A 25,638-nucleotide genomic window follows, 5' to 3' on the forward strand; every position below is an offset into this window, starting at 1 on the left:
AACCAAAACACATAAATATTGTTACCACTCTAAACATATTTTAAAACGCTTTTAGTAATTTATGTGCAATTACTTGACAATAACGATTTCTCTGTAAAAGTTTGGAACATAATCGATTTTATAAATGTTTATATCATGCCTCCACTGTTGATGGGGAAGTAGTTAATACATCAGGGCTATTCTCGACTCGTGAAATAAGTTATTCCGAATTAACTTAAATTACTTGAGATGAATACAGTGGATGTTCTTTAAATAGTGCCAAATTTCTCCCCAGCCGTTGTCTCAATAGCTCTGCGCTCTCTCTTCTTATAACATCGTTGTCAGCTGCATGGTAAACCCCTGCCTTCCTCATCTCCTTCTCCAGTTATAATTTATTTTTTATCTATTTAGCTCCTAAATTCAATTTTCTCAGCACACATGTGTCCATCGACCTGTTACCTCTTCAGAAAGGTGAGTGCCTTGCAATGAAAGCTGCCATAGGGATAGCTGTTCAAAACTTAACGTCTGAGACGTACAGGCGGCTAGGTCCTGCCGAACGCTCCGAAGAGAAACGTGCTTCGTGTAACTGAAGCGGCCAACCTGTCCTACGCTGATGCGATCAGCTGCATGCGCCTTTCTCCCCTAAACGATGACACCGACACTCGTGCGAAACGCACTACGGAGTAGTGAGATGACCCCTACATTTGCCTTATACAGCATAACATGTCACCGTGCTTTTCACAGTGCGTGAGGACTGAGAACGTGGCGTAAGAGCTGGAAAGAAGACGCATTTTCACTTCTGAGTAAATGGGTAGGTAATTAGAGGGATAATGTAAAGATAAGTATTTTACTACGACACGAAACGCCGCGTGATATAACAACATTAAATCTTGGAATTTATGTTGAATAATAGTGCTGCAATCTGGTGCCACAACAGACGTTTATGTGTGCGCGTCCGTGCTAATGACCGTACGTTTACAGTAGGTCAAACCTTTCTTACTTTCAGATTCATCAGCTTTCTGCTTGGTTTGTTGCGTCTCTCTCTGTACCATGCTCCTTTACCATAGTCCCACAGAGGAAAATACTAGACAAAACTAGAAAACAAAAAACACATAAACATAGGACCCGGAAAAGGAATACTTGTTGAAACGCGGACCATTACACTTTTGTCTTCGTACAGAACGGTCAGTATTCACTACTGTGGACTCCTTGCCCGTCACAGAATTAATTTTCACACTCCAGCAGAATGCACGTTGATCTTAAATTTCCTGGTGGATGAAAACTGTGTGACGAACCGTGACTCGAAGCTGGTACCTTTGCCTCCAACGACTCAGCTATCTAAGAAAGACTCACAATCCACCCTCACAGCTCTACCTCCGTCCGTAACTCATCTCCTACTTTTCAGACTTCAAATGGTTCAAATGGCTCTGAGCACTATGGGACTTAACAGCTGAGGTCATCAGTCCCCTAGAACTTAGAACTACTTAAACCTAACTAACCTAAGGATAGCATAGAAATCCATGCCCGAGGCAGGATTCGAACCTGCGACCGTAGCGGTCGCGCGGTTCCAAACTGAATTTTCAGACCTCACAGAAGTTTTCATGCACACCTTTCCCACGGAGACATGGCTTAGCCACAGTCAGGAGGATTGTTTCCACAATGAATTTTCACTCTGCAGCGAAGTATTCGCTGATTTTTTTGCCTCCCTGTTGACCTTTTTTCTCATTTATTATTTATCGAGTTTGCTTGTGTGCTGCTGTTTCCAGATATGTTACAGCTGCTTCCTCCATCAGTCGTTCCGTACGTGCCACGTTGAGACATCACAACAAGATTAGTGATTTCGTGGTATCTCAACAAAGTAAAGAATGATGAAAAGCCTTAGTATTCCACATGGGAAGCGGCAAACGTATTGGGCAATGGCGTTAACTGCTAGGTACGCCGAATGACATCCTCAAGGTCGCATTCCATCTGAAATAACGTTCATCAGTTCGTCCCAGGGACTTGAAGACACGAGATCATACACAAGTCAAGGCACTGTGGTGGTCATCGCAATGTTCACACACCGGACGTGGAGGAAGCAGTGTCACTGTGAGTAGAAGATGATATTAAAACAAGTGTGCGAAAAGATAGTGCTGAAGAAGACATGAATCACATTCTTGCGGGGTCAATTCTGCACAGAGAATTGGTTCATCCGTATTACTTGTAGTGGTTGCAAACTCTCAGACAACGAGACAGCTATGTCAGACTACAGGTTAGTCTTTTGTTTATAAGACGGAGCGCTGAAAACCAGCAGTTCTCAGCCTCCATTTTACTTACTGATGAAGCTGGATTCACACCGAGTTGGATAAAAAAAAGTAATGTAGTAACGACGTGTGCGCAGATGAAAATCCTTGAGCGACCATGAAGGCAAGGCATCAGGTAAGCTTTAGTGTCAATATATGGGCAGGAGTTGTGTGTGGCAGAGGCATAGGATCCCACGGTTGATCAGAAAAGTTATATGGTTCTATTATCAAAGCAGAAGAGGAATTTGTGTGGGCCGCTTCAAACCAGTCAGAAGACTGATGATCCAAAAAAAGTCATCATTACTGCACGACAGATTACCTGGGCTGTTGAAGAACGTTAGGCTTGGAGAAAGACCCAATTTTCTATGCCGTGTGAGGCAGTCCTTAACACCTACGTTTAATGAGCACTAGATTGGACTAGGAGGTCCAGAAACACGGGAATCCCGTTCACCTGACCGCAACCCCTTAGATTATGCTTATGGTATATTTAAAGGTATTGATATAAAAACGTTGTAGAAGCGTGTGTCCCACGTACGTGAAACCATTCGAAGAGAGCCAGGCATGTTCACATGAGTTCGTGATTTTTTCACAAAGGGGGCTTAAGGGTGTCTAAAAAAAATAGCAACCGCACTGAAAACCTTCTGTAGTGCCAACAGACAGATGGCTATCACCAGATAGACTGACACAAGTCCCAACAAGTATTTGATCCCCGGGCACATGTGTACTGGATATTTTTCCCAGTTCGGCCAGTATTATCACCCTTTAATGGTTCTGAAGTTATTCCCTGATGTTTTAAAACTTGATCTACCATCCGTCCTCGGCCTAGTTAGTACTTTACTAAAGCACCCTTTCTCGCTGATTCTGCGTAAAGCCTGCTCGTATCTTATCTTACAAGTCGAGTAATTTTCGGCATCCTTCTATGTTATTTAAAGAGATTGGGGCACAATGGAAAAGCAGCTGCAACTCGAGAACATCTGATTTTAACGTTCTCTTTGGATACCTCAGAAAGCGAGACGCAACGTAACTCCAATCAAGAGCTTCTTGCATTATCTCTCTCCTCAGAACCCTTCATTCGTAGAAACTTAAAAGTTACTTCTCTCCACGTATCATCGTAGAACATTTTGACAGGAAGTGGCGCAAGGGTGAGAGTTTTTACACCTCGAACCCTGCTTATTCCTAACAATTTGCCATTTCGCTTTAAACGTGTACAATTTCCAGCGAGCTTATACACCGAAAGAGGCAAAGAAACTGGTACACCTGCCCAATACCGTGTAGGGCTCCTGCGAGCACGCAGAAGTGCCACAACACAACGTGACATGGACTCGACTAATGTCTGAAGTAGTGCTGAAGGGAACTGACACCATGAATCCTGCACGGCTGTACATAACGCCGTAAGAATACAAGGGGATGGAGATCTCTTCTGAACAGCGCGTAGAAAGGCATCCCATAAATGCTCAATAATGTTCTTGTCTGGGGAGTCTGCTGGCCGGCGGAAGTGTTTAAACCAAGAAGAGTGTTCCTGGATCCACTCTGTAGCAATTCTGGACGTGAGAGGTGTCGCATTGTCCTGCTGGAATTGCTCAAGTCCGTCGGAAAGCACAATGGACAATAATGGACGCAGGTGATCAGACAGGAAGCTTACGTATGTGTCACCTGTAAGAGTCGTATCTAGACGTATCAGGAGCCCCATATCACTCCAACTGCACACGCCTCTCGCCATTACAGAGCCTCCACCAGCTACAACAGTGCCCTGCTGGCATGCAGGGTCCATAGATTCGTGAGGTTGTCCCCACACCCGTACACGCCTATCCGCCCGATGCAATTTGAAACGAGACTCATTCGACCAGGTAACATGTTTCCAGTCACCTACAATCCAGTGTCGGTGTTGACGGGCTCAGGTGAGGCGTAAAGCTTTGTGTCGTGCAGCCATCCAGGTTACACGAGTGTCTCTCCGGCTCCATATCGATGATGTCGTTGAATGACCCAACACTGAAATCTACAGCAATTTTGCGGAAGGGTTCCACTTCTGCCACGTTGAACGATTCTCTTCTGTCCCGTACTTGGAGGATTTTTTTCCGGTCGCAGCGATGTCGGAGATATGATGTTTTATCGGGTTCCTGATATTCACGAATATAATCCTGAAATGGTCGATCAGGACAATCCCCACTTCATCGCTATCTCGGAAATGCTGTGTCCCATCGCTCGTACGCCGACGATAACACCACGTTCAAACTCACTTAAATCATGATAACCCGCCGTTGTAGCAGCAGTAACCGATCTAACAACTGCGCCAGACAGTGGTTGTCTTACATAGGAGCTGGCGCCTGTTTACGTATCTATGTATTTGCCTACACCAGTTTATTTGGCGTTTCAGTGTATTATGCCAAAGTATACGGCCTAACGTTCCGTGCTGTGAGAATGGAGCTTAGTGTCAATTGCTTTCCACACGACCAGCTCTACATAGCTTTCTCCCACGTTAATGAAGTTAACAAACTCTTCGTTCATGCCCCAATCAAGGCTGCATACAAAAAAAGTTATGTAAGTCAAAAGCAAATCCCATGCGTACGAAAATTCAGGCACAGCGTAAATAAAATTTTGCTCAACGCCATGTTTCACAGCTAATTTCAATATCAAGCTGTCAACAAAGATAGGCAGGCATGAGAGTTTCACCTCGTTGTTTCACAGGAAAACCCAATTGTCAGAAAAGTGACTGGGTCGTTTGTATTGGCTTAAAGATTTCTCCGATACGATCGTAGTGAGGCACAATTGAAATTGCTAAATGTGTCGCATCACTGCGATCTTTTCCGTCACTAGTTGTTTTTTCTGTCTCTAGTAAAACATAATTATAGCTTCTGGATATTAGTTTAATATTTTCAGTTGTTGCAATATCCAGTCAGGCATACAGTCGTGGAAGATCAGCGCCATAATGAATGCAGGTACAGGTCAGCGAGAACGCTGTTAGATAAACGATCGACAAGCCGTAAAACGAAGCAGTCTGCTTGGAAGAAGATGCGTTGTCAGAGGCGCGCACACACGGGTGAATGTCAGCGCACTAAATTCTGCCTGTCGGCCTGTAAGTAAGGCAGTAATTTACGACGCATGCTTGCTGTTCGGATCTGAAGCGAGCCCACAACGGGAGCGAGAATTCCCCGATCGAGGTCAGCGCAGAAAATACATGCGTTCGCGAGTTCTGCAGAATTCCTCTCTGGGAGAAAGGCAGCGTGTTGATTCTCGAAGACATCAAAGTTACAGTAGTAAATATGCGACTGTTAAGAGGTCACGAGCTACTGAGGAATAAAAGATATTTCTGCCCAGCGTGGGACAGGCATAAGAGTGTTTATTTAAGTCTACTGCAACTTTTGACTGTGGTAGCTTAAGTTTTTATCGCTTCCCAGCTGTTCTGAATTAAGTATCATGTGGCATGCTACGTCTTTCCCGGATTACTATAGGATACAAATTAATCACCAATGCATGAAACCGTGATGGACTCAAACATCACAACGTAAGTACGTGTTCTTAACATCGTTTGTGGTGAGCATGTCGGTCGAATATCAAAGTGTAAAGCTTAAGTACAGTACCAGGCCAAACATCAAGTTTCCTGAGTGGTAATAAATGATCAGTTGCGAATTTTTCTTTCTGATAATTGTGCTCTTTCTCTGTTGTACAAAAGTGTTGTTTAGTTGGTACAATCTGTATATGTTGGCTATTACCGCGGTACGTTCGCAACTGTAATGACAAAAAGAATTTTCCTTGTGTAGCACTCCCATTTGCAAATGATTTCTCATCATTCCTCTCTTCTTTTTTCCCTTAATTTGTCTCTTCCTGTCCTATCCTTTCTTCATTAGATCTTCTTAAAACAACATTTACCGTTCTTAAGATGTATGGTGCGGAACGATCCGTCTATCATACTGACTGAAAGATGCTTCAAAAATGACAGCTGTTACCTAAGTTATTCGCCCTGAGAACTGGAGACAACTTTATTGCAATGTGCCACTACAGTTTTATTTCCCCTTTAAAAACGTTTCAAATTATTCTTTACTCGATACGTAGTTCCACAATAGATAAATTTCGCTAGAAACTAATGTCTTTTAAGGTTTACTACTTGAAATTCTTGGAAAATTTCTAGCTCAGTGACTTAGCAGTTTACATATTTCTGGCGTCTGTTCTTTCGGACATATCCAAAAGAGCTGACACCATTTTCATCCAGCAGCGATTATGAACCAAAACACAAAGAAATTAAAGACATTGGCTGTCTGTGGGCATTGGTTTATATCAATGGGCCAAGTTGAAAATCTGTGCTGGACTGGGATTCGAACATGTGTCTCCAGCTTACTAGACATTTATGCTGACCACTACGCCGTTCTGGACACAATGGTCACCACAGCCGCACATACTGCTCCAGCACCCCTCCAGTCAGACAAAATTTCTCAACATGCATCGCATATTACTGATGTAGTGCACGTCGCTCTTAACGGATCAAAATCGATAGATGTGAAGGTAACTTCCGGAGTAGCCCAAGGAAGTGCGGTAGTACCGTTCCTGTTTACAACATACATAAATGATCCAGCAGAAGGCGTTGGATGCTATTTAAGAAGGTTCGCAGATAATGCGGTTGCCTGTAACGAAGTAGCAGCGACAGAAGATGTACACATCAAAAATAGTTTTGCATCACCCCAGTTTCCCGAACTCCTGGAGACAGACGTTTCACTGTGGGTATTGTATCACAGACGCAGTCCCTTTGAATGTTTAGAGAAATCATTAAACCAGTCCAAAGATGTAAACAACCATGCATGAGCAGCGCCTATTAGACGGAGTGGGTCTGACACCAGGAAGGAGGTACACGGCTCGTGTTATCTGTAGTTCAATCATGCCTAGACGGTCAATACCGCAGTTCAATCGCGTCCGCATTGTTAATTTGTGCCAGGAAGGGCTCTCAACAATGGAAGTGTCCAGGCATCTCGGAGTGAACCAAAGCAATGTTGTTCGCACATGAGATACAGAGAGACAGGAACTGTCGATAACATCCCTCGTTCAGGCCGCCCAAGAGCTACTACTGCAGTGGATGACCGCTACCTGTGGATTATGGCTCGGAGGAACCCTGACAGCAACGCCACCATGTTGAATAATGCTTTTCGTGCAGCCACAGGACGTCGTGCCACGACTCAAACTGTGCGCAGTAGGCTGCATGATGCGCAGCTTCAATCCCGACGTCCATGGCGAATTCCATCTTTGCAACTACGACACCCTGCAGCGCAGTACAGATTGGCCCAACAACATGCCGCATGGACCGCTCAGGACTGGCATCACGTTCTCTTCACCGACGAGTGTCGCATATGCCTTCAACCAGACAATCGTGGGAGACGTGTTTGGAGACAACCCGGTCAGGCTGAACGCCTTCGACAAATTGCACAGTGAATGAAGCAAGGTGGATGTTCCCTGCTGTTTTGGGGTGGCATTATGTGGGGCCGACGTACGCCGCTGGTGGTCATAGAAGGTGCCATAACGGCTGTACGATACGTGAATGCCATCCTCCGATCTATAGTGCAACCATATCGGCAGCATATTGGCGAAGCATTCGTCTTCATGAACGATACTTCGCGCCCCCATCGTGCCCATCTTGTGACTGACTTTCTTCAGGATAACGACATCGCTCGACTAGAGTGGCCAGCATATTCTCCAGATATGAATCCTATCTAACATGTCTGGGATAGATGGAAAAGGGCTGTTTATTGACGAAGTGACCCACCAACCACTCTGAGGGATCTACACCGAATCGCCATTGAGGAGTGGGACATTTTGGACCAACAGTGCCTTAATGAACTTGTGGATGGCATGGCACGACGAATTCAGGCATGCATCAATGCAAGAGGGCGTGCTACTGGGTTTTAGAGGTACCGGTGTGTACAGCAATCTGGACCACCACCTCTGAAGGTTTCGCTGTATGGTGGTACAACATGCAATGTGTGGTTTTCATGAGACATAAAAAGGGGCGGAAATGATGTTTATGTTGATCTCTATTCCGATTTTCTGTATAGGTTCCGGAACTCTTGGAACCGAGATGTGTGTAATAACGACTGCAGAATGACCTCCAAAGAACTGATGAATGGTGAAGGCTCTGACAGTTGACCCTTAACGTAAATAAATGTAACATATTGCGCTTACACAGGAAAATAAATCCACTGCTGTACAGCTACACTACTGATGACAAACCGCTGGAAACATAATCTACCGTAAAATGTTCTGGAGTAACTATCCAGAGCGACGCTAAGTGGAGTGACGACATAAAACAAACAGTGGGAAAAGCAGATGCCAGACTCAGAATCATAGGAAGAATCTTACGGAAATGTAACTCATCTACAAAGGAAGTTGCTTACAAGATGGCTGTTCGACCAGTTCTTTAGTACGGTTCATCTAGCTGTGTCTCCACCAGGTAGGACCGATAGAGAGAGAGGGGACGGCGTGTGGCGGGGGGGGGGGGGTCGAACGGAGAGCGACGCGTTTCATCATGGGATCGTTTACCTGGCGCTAGGTTGTTACGGAGATCCTCAGCAATATTAATTGGCAGATGTTACAAGAGAGGCGTTGTGCATCACGGAGATATTTTCTATTGAAATTTCGAGGGTGCATTTTGCAGGAAGAGTCGGACAAGACGTTACTTTCCCCACATACGTCTCGCGTAATGATCAGAAGGAGAAAATTTAAAATATTAGAGCGACGGTCATTCTTCCCATGCGGTATCCACGAGGGCTTAGATGGCGGTCCAAATGTACTCTCTCCCCACACACCATTAGGTAGCTTACGGAGTGTGATGTGAATGTAGATATAGTCTCTCTGCTCATTAGGCTCATTACTCAAGGCATCTCGCTGAAAGAATAGACATGACATACATATATCATTAAAGTATTCTGATGAGAATCAGTGCGTATCACGGGAATCAGCGAGACGCCGCGACTACCTAGGCTAATGAGGAGGGGCACTACATCACTGGTGTTTTGTATAAGTTGAGAATTTGGGTCTGACGGGAGGCGTGCTAGGATGGTCCATGACCAGTGCGTCCGGATGACTCAGTGGTCAGAGAATTTGCATAGTAAGCGGCACACCTGGGTTCGAATCTCAGTCTAGCAGAAATTTCCTACTCAATCCATTGACATCAATCAAAGCCCACAGGCAGCTAATGCCTTTAATTTCAATGTGTTTTGATTCATAGTGGCTGCAAGATCAAAATGATGTCTGTTCTTTCGGAGATCTCTGAAAGAAGAAATGCTACATATCTAATGATACCGTCAGTGCTGATGTACACCATGCTCCAACTCTTACGGGAATCGGCGAGATGCCGCAAGTAATGAGACTAATGAGCAGGGGCACTACATCAGTAGTGTGTGGCACAGTTGAGGATCTGGGTGTGACTGGATGTGTACTTGGCTAGTCTGTGCTGCTGTCTGGTTGTCCGGTACACAGATGGCCTAGTGGTCAGCGCATCTGCCTATTAAGGAGGAGACCGGGGTTCGAATACTGGACAAGCAGAAATTCTCAGCTTGTCGCTGCGATATAAATCAACATCCACAGACAGCTAATATCTTTAATTCCTGAGCTTCTTAGCCGGCACGCACGCAGACACACACGGTAGAGAATATACGTATCTGATCAGGAAACTACTTTCCACGGATTCGCTTTAGACACAGAAGATTCAACCCATGTCACAATGTACATTACGATCGAGAGCCAAAATACACACATCAGTACGGTTAGCACACCTGCCTGCCGAGAGTGAGTGGGAAGGAGGAGAACAGTCGAGTTCTAACTTCCCACACCCTTCCCCCAGTGGCGGAGACAGACGTCGCGCTAGGGACGTGGTATATTCATTGGACTTTTTGTATTTATTTATTGAACTTTTTTCTTGTAAATGTGAAAGTAAGAAAGAAACATTTAATTTATAGAAGTTAAATTTATGAGGAGAAATATACTATCCTCTTCTTCAGAAAGTAGAAATGAATGTTAACACCGGGCACTCGATAACTTAACGCCGGTTTGTGTCGTTTCTGCTTCAGTCAAGGTGTCAACTTGAGTGACTGTCTCATGGCACATCAGTTTCAAAATATGTCTTGAACAAAGGACGTGCACGTGCAGCTTATCACTATCTTTTGAACTTTGAGAAACGCCGCATCATTGGTACGATGAACATGGAAGTATCGTACCGACAGATCGCTCAGGCATTAGGTTTTGGCTGTTGCGCGGTGACTACTGAACGATTGGTGATGAGACGGACTCAGGACATCAGTGTAGCACGGGGCTACACCAAGATAGGATTGACGAGTAGACGTGTGGCAACAGGTGATATGCGGATGGAGGTCACAGGTAGAATATCACCAAGAACCGTCGGAAACAGATTACTGGTAGCTGCGTTGAGATCTCGAATTACTCTGCGTCGTGAGACCACATCACAGGCAGCAAGGTCTATGGTGCAAAGGGAGAGTCAACTGGGACCTTGAGTGGCATTCTGTGAGTGTCACTTCTGTCTGCAGTGGTGAGAGCGACGCGAACGTGCAAGTACACTACGTGCCGAAAGGTAACATAGAGCAGTGATTGTCGAGGCCCATACCTTTCCAACACCTGGATTAATGGTGTGAAAAGATATTGGATATGACTGCATGACTGATTTGGTAATTGTTGAAGACAGGTTGAATATTCGCCAGTATATGGCAAGACTGGTAGAAATCCTTATGTACAGACTGGCATAGTCCATTACGGGAAAGTTGAAAGTTTCTTTTAAAAACAATATTTTACTGCTAGTTTCTATTTACTGATAGAATATTATCAATTGCTTTGCTTTGATTATTTGGAATGTTTGAGAAGTAGTATTGCAAACAATGAATCCAAACAGAAGTGAATGTGACTGCGTTATTTCCAACAAACTAAACCGAGCCGGCTAGCAAAGAAAAACAGATTCTGCCTAATGTCCCTCCAAAAATGCAACATTGTTTCACTTCTCTGACAGGAGGAGGAGAAGACTAGTGTTTAACGTCCCGCCGACAACGAGGTCATTAGAGACGGAGCGCAAGCTCGGGTGAGGGAAGGATGCGGAAGGAAATCGGCCGTGCCCTCTCAAAGGAAGCATCCCGGCATTTGCCTGAAGCGGAAAACCTAAATCAGGATGGCCGGAGACGGGATTGAACCGTCGTCCTCCCGAATGCGATCTCTGACAGGAAATTCGACAAAAGCTTAACTGATTTCTGTGTCTCTTCTCTGTATCTGTTGTGCCTGTAATTGTGACTGTTCTTGTAATTTTGTAACTAGTGCACTTGTTACTAGGTTGTTGGTTTGTGCCACGATCTGTTCTTTATCCTTGAAGCATTTGTTAGTGAAATCCTTGAAGCCGGCTGCTGTGGCCGAGCGGCTCTAGGCGCTTCAGTCCGGAACGACGCGGCTGCTACGGTCGAAGGTTCGAATCCTGCCTCGGGCACGGATGTGTGTGAGTCCTTAGGTTGTATGTTGTATATTGACCGGGGACCTAGAAACGACGATGAGGCTCCGTCCCCGCCACAGCCGCAGTGGTCCACAACCCAACAACGACTACCGCAGTCCACTTCACCCCTCCGACGCCCCACACCGAACCCAGAGTTATTGTGTGGTTCGGCCCCCGGTGGACCCCCCCTCCCACGGGGAACGTCTCACACCCGCCCCGGGGAACGTCTCACACCAAACGAGTGTAACCTCTACGTTTGCGTGGTAAAGTAATGGTGGTGTACGCGTATTTGGAGAACTTGTTCGCGCAGCAATCGCCGACATAGTGTAGCTGAGGCGGAATAAGGGGAACCAGCCCGCATCCACCAAGGCACATGGAAAACGGCCTAAAAACCATACACAGACTGGCCGGCTCACCGGATCTCGACGTAAGTCCGCCGGGCGGATTCGTGCCGGGGACCAGGCGCTCCTTCCCGCTCCGGAAAGCCGTGCGTTAGACCTCACGGCTAATCGGGCGGGCATGTCCTTAGGTTAGTTAGGTTTACGTAGTTCTAACACTAGGGGACTGATGACCTCAGGTGTTAAGTCCCGTAGTGCTTAGAGCCATTTGAACCATTTTGAAATCCTTGAATCTCTCTCTCCTAATTTTTCTCTCTGCGTGTTGTGTTCATCTAAACGTGTCTGGATAGCGGAAACCTCCTCGATTCTAGTTGCTAAATTCGTCAGTTCAGATTTAATGTCATTACTTGTTTGTTCTGTGATTTCTCCTGCCATTGTCTGAATTGCGCCATGTATTTCCTCCTAGTTCATTTCAAAAGATTTAATGCGTTCCTCCTGTCTTTTGGTACATTCGTCAAAATGAGTAGTGAAATGTGTATTTAATTATTCTCCTTGTTTTAGCATTTGTTGGGACATTTGCATAATGTCAGTGTCATTTGAGGAATCTGTGGCATTCGTGGGTGGTGGAATTCATTGCATTTTTGTTTTCCGTGGCAAATTTTGTCACAGCAAAATTTAGCAGCGTATGATTAGAATTGGCGTCTGTTGGAATGGTGTCTTCGTTTATCACTCTACAGTCGCGAGAATTATCTGCGAATGAAATGTTCAAGTCGGTAAATATGGCACAGTCACTACTTGTAACGTGTCTGTGTTGAACAGAAGATTGACTGTTCGAGTGGAATGCAGTCCCATTCTACACTGTTACGTCGGGATTGCAAACTTAGTCATAATCTGCTAACTCATATAACTCATCGGAGGACATGATTGCGGTGTGAACTGAAGAATTCTGATTCTGAGGTTCATTGTTGTTCGTTCTTCTGGACCTAGATTTTCTTTCAGCATTAGGCGTACTGGTGAGATATACTTTTGCGAAGTACAGAAAAATGAAAAATCAAAACTATTTCTACTAGGCTGAAAAAATACACAAATGGTTAGTAAGTAGCTCAGTAATTCTACACATACAATACAAATGCATCAAAAATGTACTAAACTAAATCTTAGACCGGAACAGAGCATCTAGATCGGACTACAAAATTCCAAAAAATCCACGAAGCCTGTTCTTTGAAGAGATGTCGCCGAGCAAAAGTTTCTTTGAAACAAGTTAGAATGTCTGAAAAGTTGTTTGAGAAGTGGCGCCTATTGCAAGCTATGAGTCGAAGCAGAAAATCTGGCTGCATGATCTCCAAGAAAGCGTACTCAGCCGGCTAGTAAAGCAAACTTGATTCTGCCCACGTTCGTTTAAAAAATTGTAACACTCCGTTTCATTAAATTACAATGAAATGAATACCCTTAGCTGCATACAGGCGTTGATATAAGCTAACGGGGACAGTTGAAAATGTGTGCCCCGACCGGGACTCGAACCAAGGATCTTCTGCTTACATGGCAGACGCTCTATCCATCTTTTTTTACCGTTGATTGTTGTGTTTGGTCGTTGCGGACGTCACATGACATCCGCTCAAGTTCGTTGTTGATCCTTTCACTCAGTTTTTTATTACAGAGGCCAACCCCAACCAGCTCTCTGACCGAAATCCATCTGAGCCACCGAGGACACAAAGAATAGTGCGACTGCAGGGACTTACCTCTGGCACGCCTCCCGCGAGACCCATATTCGCAACTTATTGTCCCGCAATATAATCATAGTGCCCCTGCCTGTCATATCCATTACTCGCGGCTTTACCGCCGATTCCCGTAAGAGTTCTGGCACAGAAGAAGATGGTTAAATGGGCGGTGAGCCTTAACGATATATATACTAAGCTTCATGCCTCTTTACTTCTCTGACACGAAATTTGACAAAATCTTATCTGATTTCTGGACGTATGAAAGGAATTTCCTTGAAATCTGAATTGTAAGTTTTTTCTCTCTCTCCTTTGGCTTTCCTGTGGTAATGGAAAACGCTCGGCCAGCTGCTCTCTGGAAATTGCAGCTGCTATTGAAAGTTACTAAAACGGCGAGTCTCATTTTCTGGGCGACAAACTAACTGTACGTGAACTCCATGTGCGATGATTCCCCGTAATGAGTCTGCATTTTAAATTGCCATGTGGAACTTTATCTCGTGAATAACAAACATTGGGAAATGGACGATGGCGTGGTAAATTACGTTAATAATGATTCCTTTAGAAGGCATAATGGTACATTTAGAAAAGTCACTTTACAAAAGTATTCTCCATTACAATCGAGAATCGCAAAGAAATGACAAACTCTGAAAGTATCTTAAGGTTGTTTGTTCAACAGTATTATATTCAAAGAATTATTACAAAATATATGTGTTCATCGTAGATTTAAAGATGCTGCATTAACTGATTTAATCTTTCCTGAGTTGTCGCTACTGTTACCTGATTAAGAAGAGGGGAGAAAGTTCCGTGTTGGATACTAAATTGTTACAGTGGGGTACAGGCAACAGCTCTCGCGCGATTAAAGCAAAGAAAATTAATTATTACCTTATTACGAACTCTTACTCAAATCAGCAAAAAACATCTTTCTCTTTCGCAGTAAAGATATGACAAACCGTATTACAAAATGAATTTCCTCAATGAAGATAAACCGTCATCATTCTAGAATGATATTTTCACACTGCAGCGGAGTGTGCGCTGATACGAAATTTCCTGGCAGATTAAAACTGTGCGGACCGAGACTCGAACTCGGGGCCTTTGCCTTTTGCGGGCAAGTGCTCTACCATCTGAGCTATCCAAGCACGACTCATATCAGCACATAATCCGCTGCAGAGTGAAAATCTCATTCTGGGAACATCCCCCAGGCTGTGGCAAAGCCATGTCTCTGCAATATCCTTTCTTCCAGGAGTGCTAGTTCTGCAAGTTTCGCAGGAGAGCTTCTGTGAAGCTTGGAATGTAGGAGACGAGATACTGGAGGAAGTAAAGCTGTGAGGACGGGGTGGGAATCGTGCTTGGATGGCTCAGCACGCGAAAGCCAACGGTCCCGAGTTCGAGTCTCGGTCCAGCATACAATTTTAATCTGCCAGGAAGTTTCTTGTCATCATTCTGGTCATGCTGGTCTCTCGTCATTCCGCTCTCTCGGTCGTGGTTCACTCCACCTTACACGATGTGGACTGACTGCCTGCGACCTGCATCTGTAGGGAGCGGCCGACGTAGAAATGTTATTGCAGACGCGCTGTGTCACATATGACACGGCACGTTGTGTGACAAGGAACCTCTTGAGTGCGAGGTCGCAAAAAGCCGATGATGATTACGGCATTCGACGGCCCATATATTATCCACCATGCAACAAAAATATGGCTGTTAATTTGCAACAGGTGGCACGACTTGCGGTATCCAGTGGTGATTATAGGATGAGGCTACGCAGCGCAGTTGAACCGCTTAGTTGACGAGTAACACGCACCAGTACTACAGTGCTAGTCATGTTGATAAACATCGGAGCAATGACAACGATAAACAAAGCCAACATTGCAATACATCTACAAAAACAGTTGCCGGAGGAATCCTAGGAAGCACGCAGAGTGAGAGAGAAGTGGTGGATGAAATATTAACCTTTGATGAGACAGTGGAATATGTGATGTCGTATACGTTCGACTTTGCGGACAATGTACGCGAGGAGTAAAATGATGACGATACGTTCTTAACAAGTGAAAGAGATACTGAAACAACCATGTCATTCATCGTCATCAGGAGGACATCCAACAATTCTGTCAATCAGTGTCACGCCGAATAACTGTTTACATAAGGGTCAGAGGCGGAACAAGGCCTTATTGACTGTTGACTTGCTCAATCTGTGAAGCTCTTTCTCTTAAAGAAATCATTCAGTTTCTCTGAAATTGTGATCATTTGTTCTTCTGCGCATGTACATAAATAACATCTACCGATTTCTGTCCCATCCATTCGGATAATTCCGTCGTGGTGCGTCTTTTTTTCATAGAATGTAAATAGAAGGGTCATGTCAATAAAGAACACTCGAAGGCAGCATTACGGGAAGAGAAGAGAAAGTGAGTAGGGATGAGACGAGTGATCTGACACATCGTGAAGAATGCGTCAGAGCGGTGAAAGACCAACAGGTAAATAAGGCATCTGGAGCGGATAACACTCCTTCAGAGTTGTTGTGTGTGTGTGAAATCTTATGGGACTTAACTACTAAGGTCATCAGTCCCTAAGCTTACACACTACTTAACCTAAATTATCCTAAGGACAAACACACACCCATGCCCGAGGGAGGACTCGAACCTCCGCCGGGACCAGCCACACAGTCCATGACTGAAGCTCCTTAGACCGCTCGGCTAATCCCGCGTGGCTTCAGAATTGTTCATATTGTTGGGAAAACCAACAATGACAAGAATTGTCTACATGATACGCATGGTAAGTGAGAGATGCTAAATACCCTTCATACTTCAAGAGGAATGTAATAAACACAATTCAAAGGAAGTCATTTTCTGACACACAGATGTGAATATTACCGTACCATCAGCTTAATAGTCAACATGATTTGTTTGCAGAAGGAGGGAACGAATGACAATAGCGGATGTGGGGGAACCCAGAGAAATATAGGAGCATGCGGAACAACACTGACTGTGCGATAAATCTTAGAAGACTGGTTAGAGAGCGACAAACCTACGTTTATAGCAGTTGCAGATAAAAAGAATGACTGAAATATTAGAAGACTGGTTACAGAGCGACAAACCTACGTTTGTAGCAGTTGTAGATAAAAAGAATGACTGAAATATTCTACGTGTTACTGTAAAAAACTTCTCCCGCTCAGTGATGAAATACCGGTAATTTCGTACATCCCGACTCCTAACTGTAAGTCTCGAAGGATGTGAAACGGTGACACCTGTTGATAATGGAGTCAGACAGGATTGCCCCAAGTCTGCACATTTACCAAGCAATAAAGACAACCAAGAAGAAATTTCGAAAGGGATTTAAGATCGGAGAGAAAAAGAACGAAACTTTAACGTTAGCAGATAACATTGTAATTCTGTCAGACACAAGAGGGACTTGGAAGGTCACTTGACCGGAGAGGATACTGTATTGACAAGAAGCTGCAAGAAAAAATTACATAAAAATGAATTAAGTGTGACAGTTGTTGTTGTTGTGGTCTTCAGTCCTGAGACTGGTTTGATGCAGCTCTCCATGTTACTCTATCCTGTGCAAGCTTCTTCATCTCCCAGTACCTACTGCAACCTACATCCTTCTGTATCTGTTTAGTGTACTCATCCCTTGGACTCCCTCTACGATTTTTACCCTCCATGCTGCCCTCCAATAATAAATTGGTGATCCCTTGATGCCTCAGAACATGTCCTACTAACCGATCCCTTCTTCTAGTCAAGTTGTGCCACAAACTTCTCTTCTCCCAAATCCTGTTCAATACCTCCTCATTAGTTAGATGATCTACCCATCTAATCTTCAGCATTCTTCTGTAGCACCACATTTCGAAAGTTCCTATTCTCGTCTTGTCCAAACTAGTTATCGTCCATGTGTCACTTCCATACATGGCTTAAGAGGCGCTGAAAGTAGTAGATGAGTTTCGCACATAGGCAGCACAATAAATGACAGCGGTAGAAACAAAGAAGAGATAACTCGTAGGCTGGCAAGACACAGAAAACTTTTTCTGAAAAAGAAACGTAAGTTAACATCAAATATATATTTAACGTTGAGAAGTCTTTTTTGACATTAATTGTTTGGAGAGTTGCCTTAGATGGAAGTGTAACTCGCTGGTTAAACAGCACAGACAAGGGACTGGAAACTTCTGAAATGTGGTGGTGCATATGAATGTTGAAGATTAGATGGGCAGAATCGAACTCGGGGGGAAAACAGCTTCAGGGCATAACATGACTAAACGAAGGACTAGATTAATACGACACGTCGTAAAAACCGAAGTAAATTTTTATTTGATAATGGAAGGAAGTTTAGTTGAAAATGTTTGTTGAGGAAGAATTAAGTTTAACTAAAATTGCCAGGTTGAACTGGAACGAATGGCGCAATAGTTTTGCAGATATGAAAAAGTTGCGGCGTGGAGAATGGCATCAATTCAGTCTTTGGACTTCTTACAACAACAGTGACAGTGTAAATTAATTCGTTGTTACTATAATTTGTTCGTGTAACCGATCGGTAGCTGTTTTGAATTGGAACGCGTTTCTTCAGGAGTTGCCTCTTTTGAAGTGTTCGTCGAAGTGATGTTAAGCCCCAATCTACTTTTCTTCCCCCTATTCCAGGAATTTAGCAACAAGTGTGAGGAGCACATGCCATCTTGGCTATTACAGAACTGTTAACATCTTGCTTTCATGTATCGATATGCACACATCTGAGAGCAAGCCATGATGATCCGTTATCTTTGTTTATGTTGTTCCACCGTCTCTGCTGATGGCGCTCAGAGAGAGATTATTATTAGGAGAGGTGTCCTCCCCTAGTAGCTGAGCGATACCGGCACGGTAGCTGAGTGTGTTCGGTCAGAGGGTTAGGTACTCTCTGTAATAGAAAACTGAGTGAACGGGTCAACGAAGAACCTCAACGAGTGTCATCAGACGTCCGCCCCGAACAAATTCAATGAACAATATAGAACAAAATGAGATCACAAAAAAAAAGTGGTCAGCGTGACAGAATGTCAATCCTAAGGGCCCGGGTTCGATTCCCATCTGGGTTGGAGATTTTCCTCCGCTAGGGGACTGGGTGTTGTGTTGTCCTAATCATCATCATTTCATCCTCATCGACGCGCAAGTCGCCGAAGTGGTGCCAAATCGAAAGCCTTGCACCCGCGAACGGTCTACCCGACGGGAGGCCGTAGTCACACGACATTTTTATTTAGTCGAGGTGTGTTGGGAAGCAGGCGTGGAACTGAGTGGTCAGGAAATTTCTACTTGGAACTGAGCTGCTAAACACTGAATATTTGAGAGTATCTGTGGATTTTGAAAAGAGTTTTGTGAAGAATTGTGATTCGAGGTTAATCCGGAGATTTGCATATTTGCACGTCGTTAGCACTCTGTTGTAAAATTAGTGGTCATACCGGGATTTGATTGAAGCATTTATCTCATGAACTGTACACGGCTAGAGAAGTTGGTTCTCCTCCCCCATACATATACTTAAAAAATGGAGATCACTTTTGGGTAGGTTAATTTTTTGTGCAAAATAAATTTTCGAATAATCAGTCAGATAGAATCATTTCTGAAACCAGTCCTTTTTGTTCAGAGTCAGTAGTTAGTTAGTTAATTCCATGTTCCATGCATCATTTTCAACGATAGATTGTAATGATGTGGAACGATTATTTTACATTCACATCGCAATTTAATCTGAACGTTTCTAAGGCTGTTTTTGCACGATCTTGAAAGTGAAGTTATAAACTAATGCTTTGCTATAAATTTTCTTAGAAAAATCACTTGTAGAACACTAGCACCCCAAACTGTCTCCAAGCAAGAAATTCTGTTTTGCTTGTGACCGCACTGCACGTGGAGGTACACACACTTTTCAATATCATTTTTAGCTTACTATTTTAATGTAGCTTTCGTTGAGTACTGCTTGTTGTGCTCCAATTTCGAGAGGAAATATTTACTGTACCGAGGTAAGTGGAAGAATAGTTCTGGACCATAGCTGTACAGTCACACTAGACATTCAGAACAATGCCATTACACATTTAATCAATGATTGGGTCATACAGGTTACATTAAGTTTGGAAGGTTTTTTTTGTTATGAAAAGTAAATTTCAGTAACAGTGTGATATATCCATGTGTGAAACATTTTTCGTATTCTAATACTTATTTCGGAAGTTAGCTACGTAAATCAGCAGTGGACTTTTATTAAATTAATTTGGATGAATTATTCAGACAAAATTTAGTAGATCATTCGATACGCAAATTTTTATTGGTTTTATTTTGGGGCATTTCTGACGTGTTGAAAACTGTACTGTGATGCCAGGCAAAACACCACTGTTCACTTGACTGCGCAGTGCAGGGCTTAAGTATTAATATTTTTAGCAATTAGTTTCGTGCACTTATAATCTACACTAAACGAGCACAGAGTTACAAAGCAGAAAAGGTACACAAGTAACTGAAGAAAACGTACGTAAATCAGTTCTGACAGACGTGACATGAATACCAGGCTGCCTTGCTGCCAGAAGTGTTACACTGCAAGAGAACATGCACATCTGTTTCCCTTTACAATCGCATTGCACTCGTTCTGCGGAAGCCTGGCTGACCGAGGCGGTTAAATGTTGAGGTGCTAAAGAGCAGTTTGCCCTGCAGTTCTCCGATGCTCTTGTTTGAAAGGGAGGCTCAAATGCAGTCACGACCACGGCTGTTCTTTATCGCCGTGCAGATGGAAAGGTTTCGCTACCGACCTATGATGTCAATAAAAGACCTCTGCTCCATCGTGACCGTCTCTTCCCATTTCAGCTGGCACGATCGTCTGCGCTCTAGTTGTCCGTGTAAGATTTACACAATGGTGGTATTTACCCTTTCCAGAAGTGTACACATGGCGGACTCAATAATGCCAACTGTGTCGTATCCAGCACGCGGTCAAAAATCTGCAGTTTGCTACGCTGAAGTATCAGTATCGCCCTAAGTAAATCCTAAGTAAATCCATGGTCGACTGGTTCAGGTTTCGTAGCTTCATTCTGCTATTTTTATTCTTTCTTTACGAGAGGTGCACAAAGTTTTAATTATCACTTCGGAAATCAAGCTACGTAATTAATTCGTTTTCTCGGTTTACAGGTACATGTCTGCATTACAGGTGCAGATTGAAAACCCAGCGCCATAAAAAAGGTGGCACACCGCAAGAGGAGCCAAAGAAAAATCGCACAGCCTATCCCCAATTTGTTCAAATGTGTGTGAAATCTTATGGGACTTAACTGCTAAGGTCATCAGTCCCTAAGCTTACACACTACTTAACGTAAATTATCCTAGGGACATACACACACCCATGCCCGAGGGAGGACTCGAACCTTCGCCGAGACCAGCCGCACAGTCCATGCCTGCGGCGCCCGAGACCGCTCGGCTAATCCCGCGCGGTAAGCTACCTCCAATTTATCAATGGACCCGTCTCGTAGTGTGTGTGTATTGTGACTGAACCGGGGACCTAGAAACGACGGAGAGGCTTTGTCCCCGCCGTAGCCCTCAATGGTTCACAGCCCCACAACAGGCTACAGCAGTCCATTCACACCACCGCCGCCCCATGCCGAACCCATGGTTATTGTGTGGTTCGGCCCGCAGTGAACTCCCCGGGAACGTCTCATACCAGACAAGTGTAACCCCCAAATGTATGCGTATCGAGCGAGGTGGCGCAGTGGTTAGCACACTGGACTCGCATTCGGGAGGACGACGGTTCAATCCCGCTGCCGGCCATCCCGGTTTAGGTTTTCCGTGATCTCCCTAAATCGCTCCAGTCAAATGCCGGGATGGTTCCTTTGAAAGGGCTCGGCCGACTTCCTTCCCCATCCTTCCCTAATCCGATGAGACTGATGACCTCGCAGTTTGGTCGTTTCTCCCCAAACAACTCCATCCCCAAACGTTTGCGTGGTACAGTAATTATGGTGTACGCCTACGTGGAGACAGTGTTTGCGCAGCAATTGCCGACATAGCGTAACTGAGGCGGAGAAGGGGAACCAGCCCGCATTCGCCGAGGCAGATGGAAAACCGCCTTAAAAACCATTCACAGGCTGGTTGGCACACCGGACCTCGGCACTAATCCGCAGGGTGGATTCGTGCCGGGGACCGACACGCCTTCCCGCTCGGGAGCAGCGCTTTAGACCGCGCGGTTAGCCGGGCGGGCGGCTGGTGGTGTACTACCGTATTGTGATGCGGAAGTTTCAATGTGCTCCGCAAGCAAATAAAAAATAATAATTACGGTAACTTCCATTTTTCGAGGTGATAGTTAAAACCTAATGGATGCTTATTTTATTTTCAGATGTTACATTTCAGTTCCGACTGATTGACTTCCCAATCTCAAGTCCTTGCTATGACAAATATTTCAAAACCGATATGTGGTGTTGCGGTTTCACAGAAGAGAAGTACACGCCACGGCTCACTAAATTAACCTGTACAGTTTCTGCTGTTGTAAATAATTCACGTTTACCGTACTGGGACAAAAATGAATGAGCGCCCTGCGTGACTGGTGGTTGACTTGCTAGTCTGTCAGTTTTGGAGCGCTGGGGCACTCTTATTTCATGCATAGCAGCGAGCAGTTGTGTTTTTCAGAGAATGAAATGTGTTTCCTGCGAATCTTGGAGAAGCTATCTGAAATACTTTATTATGGAGATCAAAATGATTCTGAGCACTATGGGACTTAACTTCTGAGGTCATCAGTCCCCTAGAACTTAGAACTACTTAAACCTAACTAACCTAAGGACATCACACACATCCAAGCCCGAGGTAAGATTCGAACCTGCGACCGTAGCGGTCGCGCAGTTCCAGACTGTAGCGCCTAGAACCGCTCCGTCACCCCGACTGGCTGTGGAGATCAAAACTCATTTATAATACTTTCTCGTTCTTTATATTGACGGAGAAAATTTTGGATGACTTTTAAAGATAACGAAGTCATGCTCAAGAATAAAATATTTGTCAGTATTGTTGACTGAAGGAAGTCTTTGTTCCTCATATAACTATTTATTTTCATGATTAATGTTAATTTAATCTCTTTGTTTTTCATTATGTCACAAATAACTCAATTGGCTGAAGTTTTCGTAGTTTCTTTGTGATGAGAGAACTTTGTAATTGTTAGTGTTCTTATGTTGTGCAGTCTTTTTTGTGAATAATCAGAGTTTGATTTCTCAAAAACGATTTTTAAATATTCTATCGTGTGTGAATTGTACCTCAGGCCACACGCAGCAACAGATTTTAGAGTGGGTTATTTGCATTTATCTGCTGCATCTGCTGATTTATATTTGCTTTCGAGAGCGTCAGTACTCCAGATACAAAAACAGTGTTCTCAGAAAAAGGTGAATCACTTTTATTTCAGGGCAGATTTCACGTCGCATTCTTAGTAAACAATGTGTAATCGGGATTGTCAGGTGTCGTGCATTGTCAGTGTACAGCATTGGTAATTTCAAACACTCATTTTCTTCCAAGTAGTAATTTATTTTTGTGGATATTCCAAGTTAAACATTGGACTTCATATCGCGCAACTTCATAATGTACTTCGGTACTGAGGTATAGTTATATAGTTTTCATTGAGCGCAAAATTAGTTTCTTTTGACATTCAATTAGATTCATTTACTTGATTTTGAATCTTGAATTTCATAAAGTTTTATTTCACGACACTGTTCACATGGGCAATACAGGGCCAATCGACAGTCAGTTTTTCTCACCAGCTGGAAACGGTACCTAGGAAGGAAGTAAGGAAGATTGAGTTTAACGCCTCGTCGACATCAAGATCATAAGAGACGAATACGGTACCAAGTAAATGCGGAGAAAGTTTTTGAAGTCACTGTATTCAGTTTTCGCATATACGGACAACAATTTATATAAAACTTACACTATGACTGCAACATTGATGGAAGATGTTAAGCAACACCACGCCTACATTTCTGAAATAGAGCAATAGCACTTTTATAAAAGTATGACACAGCGCCATATTGAGAAAATCGCGACAGCTGAATTAGAATAATATTTTTAATGCGGTCTGTTGTCGTTCTTCATTTTCTACTGAACATCTTCAATATCGTCGCAGTAGAGAGGAACCAGTCGGTTTCAGGTGCTGTGTGTAGCGACTACAAGTCGGTAATCTGTGATAATACACCGCGTTACAAGACACCATTGTAGACTAACGACTTTCTGTGTTACAAAGCTGATAGTAGATGAAATCTGATCGCATATCATTTTATTTTAGGCGTAACGCAAACAACTCATGAGCTATAACCATCCTAATCGGTGATCGTTTTTCGCTCCAACAGTACCATCACGTACGCACCTGTTTCGGCCTTATGAAATGATGAATTAGTGCGTATGGCGTACCTCTTATAGGCCTATAGCGAGACTACCTCATTATTAATTTGAACCATTGAAAGCGGATGTACTAAACAAGCTAGAGATTTACAAAGGCTGAAAAAAATCTACATGAGCGTAGTATTTGGAAAATACAGGAGTATTCCGTGCGTAATGCTTACACCTAGAACTATCGGGACACACAATATCTAGCATGAAGTTTTTTACCGGTTTCTAATCTTCTCAATGTTACAGGATGTCTCTGAACACCTATACTTTTGGAAAATTAAATCGTGGCTGAAATAAACGGCGCAATTAATGCTGTAATAGCTGTGTACGTCTTATTCACGCAATTAGTTGCAGATTATTGCGAAATCAAATGTCATACGTGAGAAGGATAGGAACGGAGATTATAGCCCATCTTTTTGACGAAGATGAGGTTGCTAGAAAAGGAGTAAAAGCTCTATATAGACTATGATGTTGCGGAAAAATTGTCCTTAACCTTTTCAAAAGAACCACTTCGGTACACACCTTAAGCGATTTAGGGGTACCTTGAAAACAAAAGTCTCTATGACTAAATGAATATTGCTCATAATGTGCATCTTATGTTGGAATTTTGTTTCGGAGAAAAGCTGTTTTTTTTTTTTATTTTCGTGACGTAGGAAATTTTGTGGAAAGCTTTCATATTAATGAAGAATTTGCTTCATACATTTGACAGATGTAGAGCAATAAGGTTCTCTCATCAGAGTGGAAGTAATCATTGAATGGACCTAATACCATTTGCGGCATTGTGGATTTTATCCATTCCTGTTTGTACATAGTAAATTGTCTTGCAGTGGTAAAACTAAAATAATTCTTGCCGCAACTGTTGATAATTTACTTCAACCGTTATTCCCCCTCAAAATTTAAAGAAAGTGTATGATTTTGAAATGAAGTTATTGCCGGAGTAATTAACCTCAAGAATCCGATAACAATCTAGTGCTACTTTTTTCACGGAACAGATTTTACATAAAACCATAGTCACACATATTCCACACAAACGTAAGGCAGCTTCCATTCATTGCAGACAATTTATTATGTACAAACAGGAATGGATAAAATCCACAATGCAGAAAACTGATTTGATCTGCAGTTTACAAACAGAAGCAAAGTTAATTATTTTATGAGATGAAACATCCTTCAACGTAATGAAACGTAACTATAAATATACTGTAGAAGCAGTGCAACGCGTTAAGGTGACCAACCTTGTGCTACAGGAACGAAGTTTGCTACTCAGTTTCTCTTAGACTGCTGCTGCAAGAAATGCCACCAGGCTACGCTTAGTGACTTATAGACTTATAGGATGTAGAAAACTACGATTCAAGAAAGGACAGTAAGAATTTCGTCACATATTAATCTACAAAATGAAGGACTTGGACAGCAGTTTGGATCTGGAAACCACGATTAAAATGTCAGTTTATCCTCTGACAGAGACTCAGAGTTAATTTGCGGTGACGGAAACTGAAACTGTTCCACCATAAAGCACCAATGCGATTTTTTATCAAACAA

The 25,638-nt window shown here is 43.5% G+C and overlaps 1 protein-coding gene and 1 non-coding gene across 4 annotated transcripts in view; both read right to left on the reverse strand.

The window, feature by feature from the left end:
- LOC126483880 (ctenidin-1-like) overlaps positions 1-25,638 on the reverse strand; it is a 616,668-nt gene that overhangs the window by 486,525 nt on the left and 104,505 nt on the right. The window lies entirely within an intron of this gene.
- Trnal-caa (transfer RNA leucine (anticodon CAA)) lies at positions 14,840-14,915 on the reverse strand. Its single transcript has one exon. It is a non-coding gene; the product is annotated as a tRNA-Leu (tRNA).

This window comes from Schistocerca serialis, chromosome 6 (genome assembly GCF_023864345.2).
Source record: "Schistocerca serialis cubense isolate TAMUIC-IGC-003099 chromosome 6, iqSchSeri2.2, whole genome shotgun sequence".
Classification (NCBI taxonomy): Eukaryota; Metazoa; Arthropoda; class Insecta; order Orthoptera; family Acrididae; genus Schistocerca; species Schistocerca serialis.